This window comes from Mus caroli, unplaced genomic scaffold (genome assembly GCF_978045245.1).
Source record: "Mus caroli unplaced genomic scaffold, Mus_caroli_1 scaffold_2, whole genome shotgun sequence".
Lineage (NCBI taxonomy): Eukaryota > Metazoa > Chordata > Mammalia > Rodentia > Muridae > Mus > Mus caroli.
In genome coordinates this window covers 57659970-57672516 of record NW_028227257.1, presented here as the reverse complement: position 1 = coordinate 57672516, position 12547 = coordinate 57659970, and positions in this window count along the sequence as shown.

The following is a 12547-nucleotide window of genomic DNA, read 5'->3' as shown; positions in this document are numbered from 1 at the left end:
GATTCTTTGACAGGCATCTACACATAAACTTGTATTCAGTGTTCTGGTAAATATGTTCACACGGACACACCCGGGAACATCAAGCCAAAGCTTCATGAGTTTGCTGTGATGGTTCCTTGAAACTGGAGGTAGAAATAGTAGAAATATTGTACTAAAAGGAACTCAAAAGTGAGAATTTTAGATAGAAAAATGATATTGAGACAACTTTTCCATGTAAGACTTGGAAAGCTGCCATGTGATTGTACACTTTAGTAGGACTTAAGACACTCCCTCTTAGTAAAGAATAAAGACCACCCCGAGTCAGGGCCTAATGTCGGGGCTTTTGTAAGTTGGTGCCAGTAGTGGAGAATGCTGCTATAAAACCAGAATCCTTAATATCAAAGGTGGTGATAGAATTCTAGAATAACAGAGGCCCCAGAATAACATTTAACTACAGAAATTAAATCCTGGTTCTTCCTCCCAGCACCATGCTCCCGGAAATAAGACTCTGATTCAAAATATATTTACAAATATATTTATATAGCTAAGCTTTTCTCTGATTAGAGCATAACTTAAATTATACTATTTATTTTAATCTACTTTCTGCCATGTAGCTGGTTACCTGTGCTCAGGTACCATGCATCTGTCTCTTCACACCTTCCCAGGCAAATCTCCCATGTCTGGCTCTATCCCAGACATTTTTCTGCCTCCCAAATGTCCTGCCTTCTATTCTGCCCTTTCCTATAGGCCATAGTTTTTTAGTTGATAGGTGATGTATCCATACAATACACAAGATATTCTCTGTACACTTTCCTATAGGCCATAGTTTTTTAGTTGATAGGTGATGTATCCATACAATACACAAGATATTCTCTGTACACTTAACTACCCAAGAGAGCACACACTGTCACTGCAATGCACAACAGAGCCTGAGCAGTGGCTAACAGTCTCGACCTGTAAGGAAGCTTTACAAAGATCAGTAGATTGCGATACTTCTTTAAAAGTTTCTTTATACATTTGTGTGTGTGTGTGTGTGTGTGTGTGTGTGTGTGTGTGTGTGTGTGTTTGTGCATGTACTCACATGGCCCAGGGCACCTGTGAAGGCCTAAGGTGTAACAGATATACAGATGGCATGCCTAGTAAGCTATATCCCACAGAATCAGTAAAGTCTAGATTTATATATTTTTAAAAGAGAAACTATAGTCTTTGTCTTGAAAAACAGGAAGAGAGAGCTTTATTAAGTGTTTGATTCAACAGTGAGTGCTGTGTAACATTGCTTAAGGGATGTGGGATATGGACATAAATAAATCAATCATGATCATTGGTTTCAGAAATCATGACCCATAAAACTAATTTATCTTGAGTAACAGAAAAACAGACAGACAGACATATCTCAACCCCAAACTCTGCCAGTCTCAATATCTTGTTATAAAACAAATAATAATCTGACTATACTACAGGACTGGTAATTAGGTAGTCACATAAAGATATAATTATCTTTCATAAAAGATTATATAAAATTATTTAAAAGTTAGAGGACAGGAAGTATATAAAGATAAATTCTACAGGGCACTGGAATGGTGGTTCAGTGGCTAAGAGCATTTGCTTGTACAGAGAACCTGCGCTCAGTCTTCAGCACACACTGATGGGCTCATATCTGCTGCAGCTATAGCTTCAAAAGGCTGGATGCCATCTTCTGGCCTCCCTGGGTACCTCAAAACATGTACACACGCAATCACACATACATGTAAATAAAATGTTAAAAGTCTTTAACAAATAAAGATAATCACTGGTCAACATAAAAAAAAAAAAAAAAAAAAAACTTGAGTATTTACTTTTGCAAAGTTAGGAACACCAAGAAAATTTTCCTTCTGAGGATACATAGTGTCTGGGAGGAGCTCGCCCTTTAAATGTAGTATGTGTGCAAACATCTTGTGTAAGGAAGTGTGAATTTTATGTCATTGTTTAAACAATTAAGCACTCCAAATGGTTGACAGATTTCAAAAGGCTGGGTTCTTTTAGGAGGCCCATTGTGTTTCAAAAGAGCATGTATTTTCTGAATACCTGAGAGCAAAGCCCTCCATGAGAGCTGATACGGCAGATGTGGTTTCAGGCATTTCATTAACAGAAACCCAGTGTCTCGATAAGCAGCTCTGCTTCTTCCTGTGGGGCCTTGGTTTGGCAGCCATTTCTGCCCAAACCTCAAATTAAAAAACACTGGATCTCAGAGAAGATAAGGGTTCTCTAAAATAGAGAAGGAGGCAGTCTCTAAGAGAAATAGTTGAAATTCTCCAGGGTCAGGCATGGCAGATGGGGATGGGTACAGAATTGAAGCTGAGTAGCCAACTTGGCCCCGAGACTTTGTCCGTCTGTCTGTCTATCTATCTATCTATCTATCTATCTATCTATCTATCTATCTATCTATCTATCTATCTATTTATCTATCTATATTTCTATTTGGTTCAGTCAGGGTAGAAGCTGAGAAAACTCACTTCAGAGACAGAAGCCTAAAAATGAAAGCTTTATTGTTTGCTTGTGCCGGGAGGCAGCCAGTGGGAGAGCTAGGCTGCATCCCTCTAGGGATATTGTACAACATTTTTATAGGATGGGATCACAAAGTGAGGAGGAGCAGTGTGGGCTGTTGTATTGACCAATCATATTTTGACATCAGGGGTTAAGCATGGAAGTTAACATGGTCTCTGGGCTTATCTGGGTCACCTGGTTTCAGGGTCCTGGATTCAGCTTTTGCAGTCAAGTCCCCTTCTGGACTCTAGTCTTGAATTTAGAATGATAATGGAACAAAGAAGTGGGCAAGCTGCACGTAATCAATTAAGTCAAGACAAGCAAGACAGTTATGACCTGGGTCCCTTAGTTTAGATAACAGGATAACAGCATCTTCTTCTTTATATCCTTTACTGATTAACAGATAAATATGAAATATCTGAAGAAGCAGGATAGGAGCTGGTTCTGGGGCCTGGGAACATAAACTCTGTTTTGGTGCTATCAGCATAGTGGAACTTGCTCCCAAGATGGCTGGACCCAGGAAATTAACATTATCTATCTATCTATCTATCTATCTATCTATCTATCTATCTATCTATCTATCATCTATTTTTTCTTTAGACAGGGTCTCACTATGTAGCCTTGGCAGCCCTGTGGACTCGGGACCCATTACCCACCAAAACCCTACCCTCCCGAATACCACTCCCCTTCTGTTCCTTCTACCCCTTCAGCCCGGTCCTTTCTGCTGGGGCAGACACTTAGCTGGTCTACTCCAGTGAAGACACCATATCCTGACCTATCCTAGAGGACGCAACACACTCAGAGCACTTGAGGACCCACAGCACTAAGAGTAGTTGAGGATCAGCTGCACTCAGAGCAGTTGGACAACAGCTTGAATGCTCCACTGAAGATCCAACAGTCTGAAGGCATCCCAGGATATCTACTGCAGCCAGCGAAACAGATCAGCACCTTCTTTGCTCCCGTGAAGAGCCCCCAGTTGGAAGGCCCCACAGGTCATCTGCTACAGCCAAGGCTGCAGGCCTACCAGGAAACCTGAAAAAAAAAAAAAAAAAAAAGAGGCAGACTCCAGAGAGTCATCTAGATAAACAAACACCAGGGATATCCAGATGGTAAAAAGCAAGTGCAAGAACATAAGCAACACAACAGAAGCCAATATACATGGGCATCATCAGAATTCAGTTCTCCCTCCGCAGCAAGCCCTGAGTACAACACACATGAAAATCAGGAAGCTGACCTAAAATCCTATCTCATGAAAATAATAGAGTCCTTTAAGGAGGATATCAATAACTCACAGAAAGAAATACAGGAAACACAGGTAAATGGGTGAAGGAATTGAATAAAGTGATCCAAGACCTACAAGTAGAAGTAGAAACAATAAAGAAAACACAAATGGAGACAAACCTGGAACTGGAAAACCTGGCAAAGAGGTTAAGAATTACAGATGTAAGTATCACCAACAGAATACAAGAGATAGAAGAGTGAGTCTCAGGTGTAGAAGATATAGTAGAAGAGATTGACACAACTGTCAAAGAAAATTCAAAACATAAAAACTCCTAACTCAAAGCATCCAAGAAATTAAGGACACAATGAAAAGACCAAATCTAAGAATAATCAGAATAGAGGAGAACAAATATTCCTAGCTCAAAGGACCTGAACATCTCTTCAACAAAATCATAGAAGAAAACTTTCCCAACCTAAAGAAAGAGATGGCCATAAAGATACAAGAAGATTATAGAAACCCAAATAAATGGGACCCCAAATAAATTTGTCACTTAATAATCAAAACACTAAACACACAGAAAGAGAAGAATATTAAAAGCTGCAAAGGAAAAGGATCAAGTGACATACAAAGGTAGACCTATCAGAATTATACCAGATTTTCAAGAGAGACGATGAAAGCCAGAAGAGAGTGGTCAGAGATCATGCAGACTCTAAGAGAACACAAATGCCAGCCTAGGCTACTATACCCAGAAAAACTCTCAGTCAACATAGATGGAGAAACCAAAATATTCCAGGATAAAACTAAATTCAAACAGTATGTATATACCAATTCAGCCCTACAGAGGATCCTAGAAGGAAAACAATCCAAGGAAAGTACCTGCACCAAAGAAAGGACAAGATATTAAGAATCTTACAACAAAGCCAAAAGGAGAGAACCACAAGCACATAAAGCCACCTATAAAAACAAACATATCAGGAGCCAACAGCAATCTCTCTTTAATATCTCTCAATATTGATGGACTCAACTCAACTATAAAAAGACATAAGCTAACAGACTGGATATGCAAAGAAGATCCAGCATTTTGCTGTATACAAGAAACACATTTAAATAACAAAGACAGACACTATCTCAGAGTAAAAGGATGGAAAAGGGTCTTCCAAACAAATGGTTCCAGAAAACAAGCAGGAGTTGCCATCCTAATATCCAATAAAATATACTTTCAACCAAAAATTATCAAGGGTGATGAAGAAGGACAGTTCATATTCATCAAGGGGAAAATCCACCAAGAGAAAGTCTCAATTCTGAACATCTCTGCCCCATATGCAAGAGCACCCACATTCAAAAAAGAAACTTTACTAAAACTCAAAACTCACATTGAACCCCATACAATAATATTGGGAGATTTCAACACCCCACTCTCACCAATGGACAGGTCATTGAAACAGAAACTAAACAGAGATACACTGAAACTAAGAGAGGTTATGAACCAAATGGATTTACCATATATCTACAGGACATTTCACTCTAAAACGAAAGAATGCACTTTCTTCTCAGCACCCCATGCTACCTTCTCCAAAATCAACCATATAATTGATCGCAAACAACCCTCAAGTGATACAAGTAGATTGAAATAATACCATGCATCCTATCAGATCACTATGGCCTAAGACTGGTCTTCAAGAACAGCAAAAACTACAGAAAGCCCACATACATGTGGAAACTGAACAACTCTTTACTCAGTGATAACTTGGTCAGAGAAGAAAGAAATTAAAGACTTCAAGGAATTTAATGAAAATATTGACACATCATACTCAAACTTATGGGACACAATGAAAGTAGTTCTAAGAGCAAAGTTCATAGAACTTAGTGTCCTGGTGAAGAAACTAGAGAGATCTTACACTAACAACAGCATACTAGAGAGCTCTAGAACAAAAAGAAGCAAACTCACCCAAGAGGATCAGAAGGCAGGAAATTGTCAAACTCAGGGCCGAAATCAACCAAATAGAAACAAAGAAAACAATACAAAGAATCAACAAAACCAGAAGCTTGTTCTTTGTGAGAATCAAGAAGATAAATAAAGCCCTAGCCAAACTAACTAAAGGGCCAAGAGGCAGTATCCATAATTAACAAAATTAGAAATTGAAAAGGGAGACATAACAACAGAAACGGAGGAAATTCAAAATATCATCAGATCCTACTATAAAAGCCTACACTCATCAAAACTGGAAAATCTAGATGAAATGGATGGTTTCCCAGAGAGATACTACATACCAAAGTTAAATCAAGAGCAGGTAAATTCTCTAAACAGGCCCATATTGCACAAGGAAATAGAATAAATAAAATAAAATCATTAAAAACCTCCCAACCCAAAAAAGCCCAGGGCCAGATGGATTTAGTGTAGAATTCTATTAGACCTTCAAAAAAAATCTTATTCCAATTTTCTTCAAACTATTTCTTAAAATAGATAGAGAGGAACACCACCTAACTCGTTCTATGAAGCCACAATTACTCTGATACCTAAAGCACACAAGGACCCAGCCAAAAAATAAAAAAAGAACCAGACCAATCCTGCTTATGAATATACTCAGTAAAGTTCTTGCAAACCGAATCCAAGAACACAAACCATCATTCACTACGATCAAGTAGGCTTCATCCCAGGAATGCAAGGTTGGTTTAATATACGAAAATCCATTAACGTAATCCACCATATAAACAAACTCAAAGAAAAAAATCACATGATAATCTCCTTAGATGCTGAAAAAGCATTTGACAAAATACAACACCCCTTCATGTTAAAAGTATTGGCAATATCAGGAATTCATAATAATAAAGCCTAAACATAATAAAAGCAATTTACTGCAAACCAACAGCCCATATCAAATTAAATGGAGACATACTTGAGTAATCCCACTGAAATGAGGAACAAATCAAGGATGCCTACTCTCCCCATATCTATTCAATATATTACTCAAAGTGTTGGCTAGAAAAATAAGACAACCAAAAGAAATCAAGGAGATACAAATTGGCAAAGAAGAAATAAAGGTATCACTATTTGCAGATGATATGATAGTTTACATAAGTGACCCCAAAAATTCTACCAGAAATTTCTCCAGCTGACAAACACTTCAGCAAACTGGCTGGATATAAAATTAACTCAAATAAGTCAGTAGCTTCCTTTATACAAGTGATAAACAGGCTGAGAAAGAAATTAGGGAAACAACTCTCTGCACAATAGTCACAAATAATATAAAATATCTTGGGGTAACTCTAAACAAACAAGGAAAGACCTGTATAACAATAACTTCAAGTCTCTCAAGAAAGAAATCGAAGATCTCAGAAAATGGAGAGATCTCCCATGCTCATGGATCGGCAGAATTAACATAGTAAAAATGGTCGCCCTACCAAAGGCAATCTATAGATTCAGTGCAATCTCCATCAAAACCCCCAACACAATTCTTCAAAGACATGTAAAGAGCAATTCTCAAATTCATAAAATTCATCTGGAAAAGCAAACAAAAACAAAAACAAAAACAAAAACCAAAAACCAAAAACCAAAAAACCAACCAAAAACCAAAAAACCAACAACAACAAAAAAACCAAACCAACCAACCAACCAACCAAAAAACAAAACAAAACAACAACAACAAAAACCCCCAATTCTTAACAATAAAAGAATGGCTGGAAGAATCACTATCCCTGACCTAAAGCTTTACTACAGAGCAATAGTGATAAAAACTGCATGGTATTGGTACAGAGACAGACACATTGATCAGTGGAATAGAATTGAAGATCCAGAAATAAAACCACATACTTACGGACACTTGATCTTTGACAAAGAAGCCAAAAATATACAATGGAAAAAGGAAAGCATCTTCAATAAATGGTGCTGGCAAAAGAACTCACATGATATGTGCTCACTGATAAGTGGATATTAGCCCAGAAACTTAGAATACCCAGGATACAAGATACAATTTGCAAAACACATGAAACTCAAGAAGAACAAAGACCAAAGTGTGGACACTTTGCCCCTTCTTAGAATTGGGAACAAAACACCCATGGAAGGAGTTAAAGAGACAAAGTTTGGAGCTGAGATGAAAGGATGGACCATCTAGAGACTGCCATATCCGGGGATCCATCCCATAATCAGCCTCCAAACGCTGACACCATTGCATACACCAGCAAGATTTTGCTGAAAGGACCCTGATATAGCTTCTCTTGTGAGGCTATGCTGAGGCCTGGCAAACACAGAAGTGGATGCTCACAGTCAGCTGTTGGATGGAACACAGGGCCCCCAATGGAGGAGCTAGAGAAAGTACCCAAGGAGATAAAGGGGTCTGCAACCTGATAGGTGGACCAACAATATGAACTACCCAGTACCCCATGGAGCTCGTGTCTCTAGCTGCATATGTATCAAAAGATGGCCTAGTCGACCATCATTGGGAAGAGAGGCCCCTTGGTCTTGCAAACTTTATATGCCTCAGTACAGGGGAACGCCAGGGCCAAGAAGTGGGAGTGGGTGGGTAGGGGATTGGGGGGGTCTGGGGGACTTTTGATATAGCATTTGAAATGTAAATGAAGAAAATACCTAATTAAAAAATAAGAAATAATAAATGGTGCTGGACTAACTGGCTATCTGTATGTAGAAAAATGAAAATAGATTCATATTTGTCACTTTGCACAAAGCTCAAGTCTAAGTAGATCAGGACCTCAACATAAAACTAGATAACTGGATCTAATAGAAGAGAAAGTGGGAAAGAGCCTTGAACTCATTGGCACAGAGGGAGATTTCCTAAACAGAATTTCAATGGCTCATGTTCTAAGATCAAGAATTGATAAATGGGACCTCATGAAACTGGAAAGCTTCTGTAAGGCAAAGGACATAGTCAATAAGACAAATGAGCAACCTACAGATTGGGAAAAAAATCTTTACTAACTCCACATTCGATAGAGGGATAATATCCAAAATATATAAAGAACTCAAGAAGCTAACCACCAAAAACCCAAATTAAACAAAATCATCCAGGATCTAAAAATGGAAATAGAAACAATAAATAAATCAGAAAGGGAGACAACCCTGGAGATAGAAAATCTAGGAAGGAGATCAGGTGTCATAGATGTAAACATCACCAATGGAATACAGGAGATAGAAGAGTGTAAGACCCCAACTCAATATGTCTCCCAGACCCCTAGAAACAAAGTTAGCATAAAGCATTTTGTTCTCTTACCTGGCAGCCTGAGAAACCGATAACCACTGGGTGACCCACCCAGGCACCTGACTTATTGTGTAAGGGACCAGGAATGTTTGCCAAAGATAGCCTGTAACCCCTCCGCCAGAGATGAGCTATAACTCATTACCCCATTCTTATGTTTACTCAGCTTCCCCATCCCTTGTGGAATGTTTGCCAAAGATAGCCTGTAACCCTTACATCAAAGGTGAGCTGAAACTCATCATCCCCATTCTTATGGTACTTAATCAGCTTCCCCTTTCTTTGTGGTTTCTTCCCTTAAATACCCCCTCTCCCAGCTACTCGGGGCGCCATGGTCCTCTATCCCTGTGGGGTGCACAGGCTGCATGACTGTGGGCCCGAGAGCTCTTGAAATAAAAATCCTCTTGCTGTTTGCATCAAGACCCTTTCTCATGAGTGATTTGGGGTGTTGCCTCTCCTGGGTTAGAATGTGTGGGAGTCCTCACGTTGTGGGTCTTTCAAGAGAATCTCAGGTGCAGAAGATACCACAGAAAACACTGACACAACAGTCAAAGAAAATGCAAAATGCAAAAGGCTCCTAACCCCAAACATCCAGGAAATGCAGGACAAAATGAGAAGACCAAACCTAAGGATAATAGGTATAGAAGAGAGTGAAGATTTCCAACTTACAGGGCCAGCAAATATCTTCAACAAAATTATAGAAGAAAACGTCCCTAACCTAAAGAAAGAGATGCCGCTGGGCGGTGGTGGCGCACGCCTTTAATCCCAGCACTTGGGAGGCAGAGGCAGGTGGATTTCTGAGTTCAAAGCCAGCCTGGTCTACAAAGTGAGTTCCAGGACAGCCAGGGCTATACAGAGAAACCCTGTTTCGAAAAAACAAAACAAAACAAAACAAAAAAACAAAACAAACAAACAAAAAAAAGAGATGCTGATGAACATACAAAAAGCCTACAGAACTCCAAATAGATTGGACCAGAAAAAAAATTCCTCCCATCACATAATAGTAAAAACACCAAACACACTAAACAAAGAATATTAAAAGTAGTAAGGGGAAAAGGTCAAATAACATATAAAGGCAGACCTATGAGAATTATACCAGACTTCTCACAAGAGATTATGAAAACTAGAAGATCCTGGGCAAATCTCATACAGACCCTAAGAGAACACAAATGCCAGCCCAGACTACAATACCCAACAAAACTCTCAATTACCATAGATGGAGAATCCAAGATATTACATAACAAAACCAAATTTACACATTATCTTTGATAATCCCAGTCCTACAAAGGATAATAAATGGAAAACCCCAACCCAAGGAGGGAAACTATACCCTAGAAAACGCAAGAAAGTAATCTTCTTTCAACAAACCCAAAAGAAGATAACCACACAAACATAAAAATAACATAAAAAATAACGAAGCAACAACCACTATTCCTTAATATCTATTAACATCAGTGGACTCAATTCCCCAATAAAAAGACATAGACTAAGAGACTGGATATGTAAACAGGACCCAGCATTTTGCTGCATACAGGAAACGCACCTGAGTGTCAAAGACAGATACTACCTCAGAGTAAAGGGCTGGAAAACAATGTTCTAAGCAAATGGTCCCAAGAAACAAGCTGGAGTAGCTATTCTTTTTTTTTTTTTTTTTTTTGGTTTTTCGAGACAGGGTTTCTCTGTGTAGCCCTGGCTGTCCTGGAACTCACTCTGTAGACCAGGCTGGCCTTGAACTCAGAAATCTGCCTGCCTCTGCCTCCCGAGTGCTGGGATTAAAGGCATGAGCCACCACGCCCGGCTGGAGTAGCTATTCTAATATTGACATTCAATCAAAGTTATCGAAAAGGATAAGGAAGGACACTTCATACTCATCAAAGGAAAAATCTACCAAGAAGAACTCTCAATTTTTCACATCTATGCTCCAAGTTCAAGGGCACCCACATTGATAAAAGAAACTTTACTAAAGTTGAAAACATTGAACCCCACACAATAATAGTGGGAGTTTTCAACACACCACTCTCCTCAATGAACAGATCATGGAAACACAAAAGAAAACAGAGGAAACTCAAATGATTGAGAAGCACCTAAAGAAATGCTCAATATCCTTAGTCATCAGGGAAATGCAAATCAAAACAACCCTGAGATTCCACCTCACACCAATCAGAATGGCTAAGATCAAAAACTCAGGTGCCAGCAGATGTTGGCAAGGATGTAGAGAAAGAGGAACACTCCTCCATTCCTGGTGGGATTGCAAGCTGGTACCACCCCTCTGGAAATCAGTCTAGCAGTTCCTCACTAAATTGGACATAGTACTACTGGAGGACCCAGCTATACCACTATTGGGCATATACCTAGAAGATGCTCCAGCATGTAATAAGGATACATGTTCCACTATGTTCATAGGAGCCTTATTTATAATATCTAGAAGCTGGAAACAACCCAGGTGTCCCTCAACAGAGGAATGGATACAGATAAATGTGGTGTTCTTTGTATCTTGATGGGTCTTGTTAAGACCCTGAATACAGTAATTATGGGACCTTTGTTTATGCTTTGTTCCTTAACTACTCAGTTTATGCTTTGTTTCTTGACTACTTTGTTTATACCTTAGGACTGGCCATATTCTTTGTATGTATCTAGAATGATATAAAAGCAGACTGGAAAAGGATAAACCCTCTTCAGCCTCAGAACTGGCTGTTATAATGTTGTCTAATTGTCTTTTTCTTTTCAATCCTCACTCTCTCCCTGGAGACCCCATTGGCTGGCATTTCCTGACTTTAACTCCCTGAACAGTTTTCACTGATTTATCTACACTCCTGTCTGAGTCTGATGGCTTTTTCACTCTTGTCTTTTAGCCAAGTTTATGGTGAGAAAGAACAGAAAGATGTAAAAAGAGAAATTTAGCCAAGAAAGATATTCGAGCCCAGTTAAAGTTGTGAGCAAAGTTCTCACGACAAAGGAGCCACAGTAGTAAAAGGAATAAGCAGGGTTAAGGAGAAGCCTTGCTCTCTGCATTGAGACACTAGGAAAGGCCTGCTGAGGCCTTTAGGGTATGAAAATGGAGATTCACGTGAAAAAGAATGCTTAAACAAAGAGTATTCGTGCAAGGGTTTCCTAATTCAAAACAGCTTCTGAGGAAAGTTTGTCCCTAGGTTTGGCTACCAACTACACAGGTCACTATGGTTGTGGTGAGAGAGGCCAGGGTAGATCTGTGCTAGCTGCAAAACTTGATGTTACTGTTCATGTGGTACTGGGTTTTTAGGCATGCGAGATACAAGAGTTGGTACAGACTTTATGGAGGCCTTTACCAAGGTTCAAAGGCTACCCACACCCACTGGACTCCAGATGAGGTCACCAGAGTCCTGGATGGTGGACAATGCAGGGTTTGGAGTTTCCCACATTAGGTTTCAGGCTCTGATCGGGGGTTATCTGTTATTTCTCTACTCCTTCCTTTGGGAATGGGAATGTTTATTCTGTGCCATTTTATGTTGGAATTATGTAATTTGGTTTCCGACTTTACAGGTACCCAATGTTAAGAGATTGCTTTGCATCTCAGAAGAGACTTTGGGCTTCTAGACAGTGTTAGAGCTTTAAGACCTTAAAGACTTTGGAATTGGAT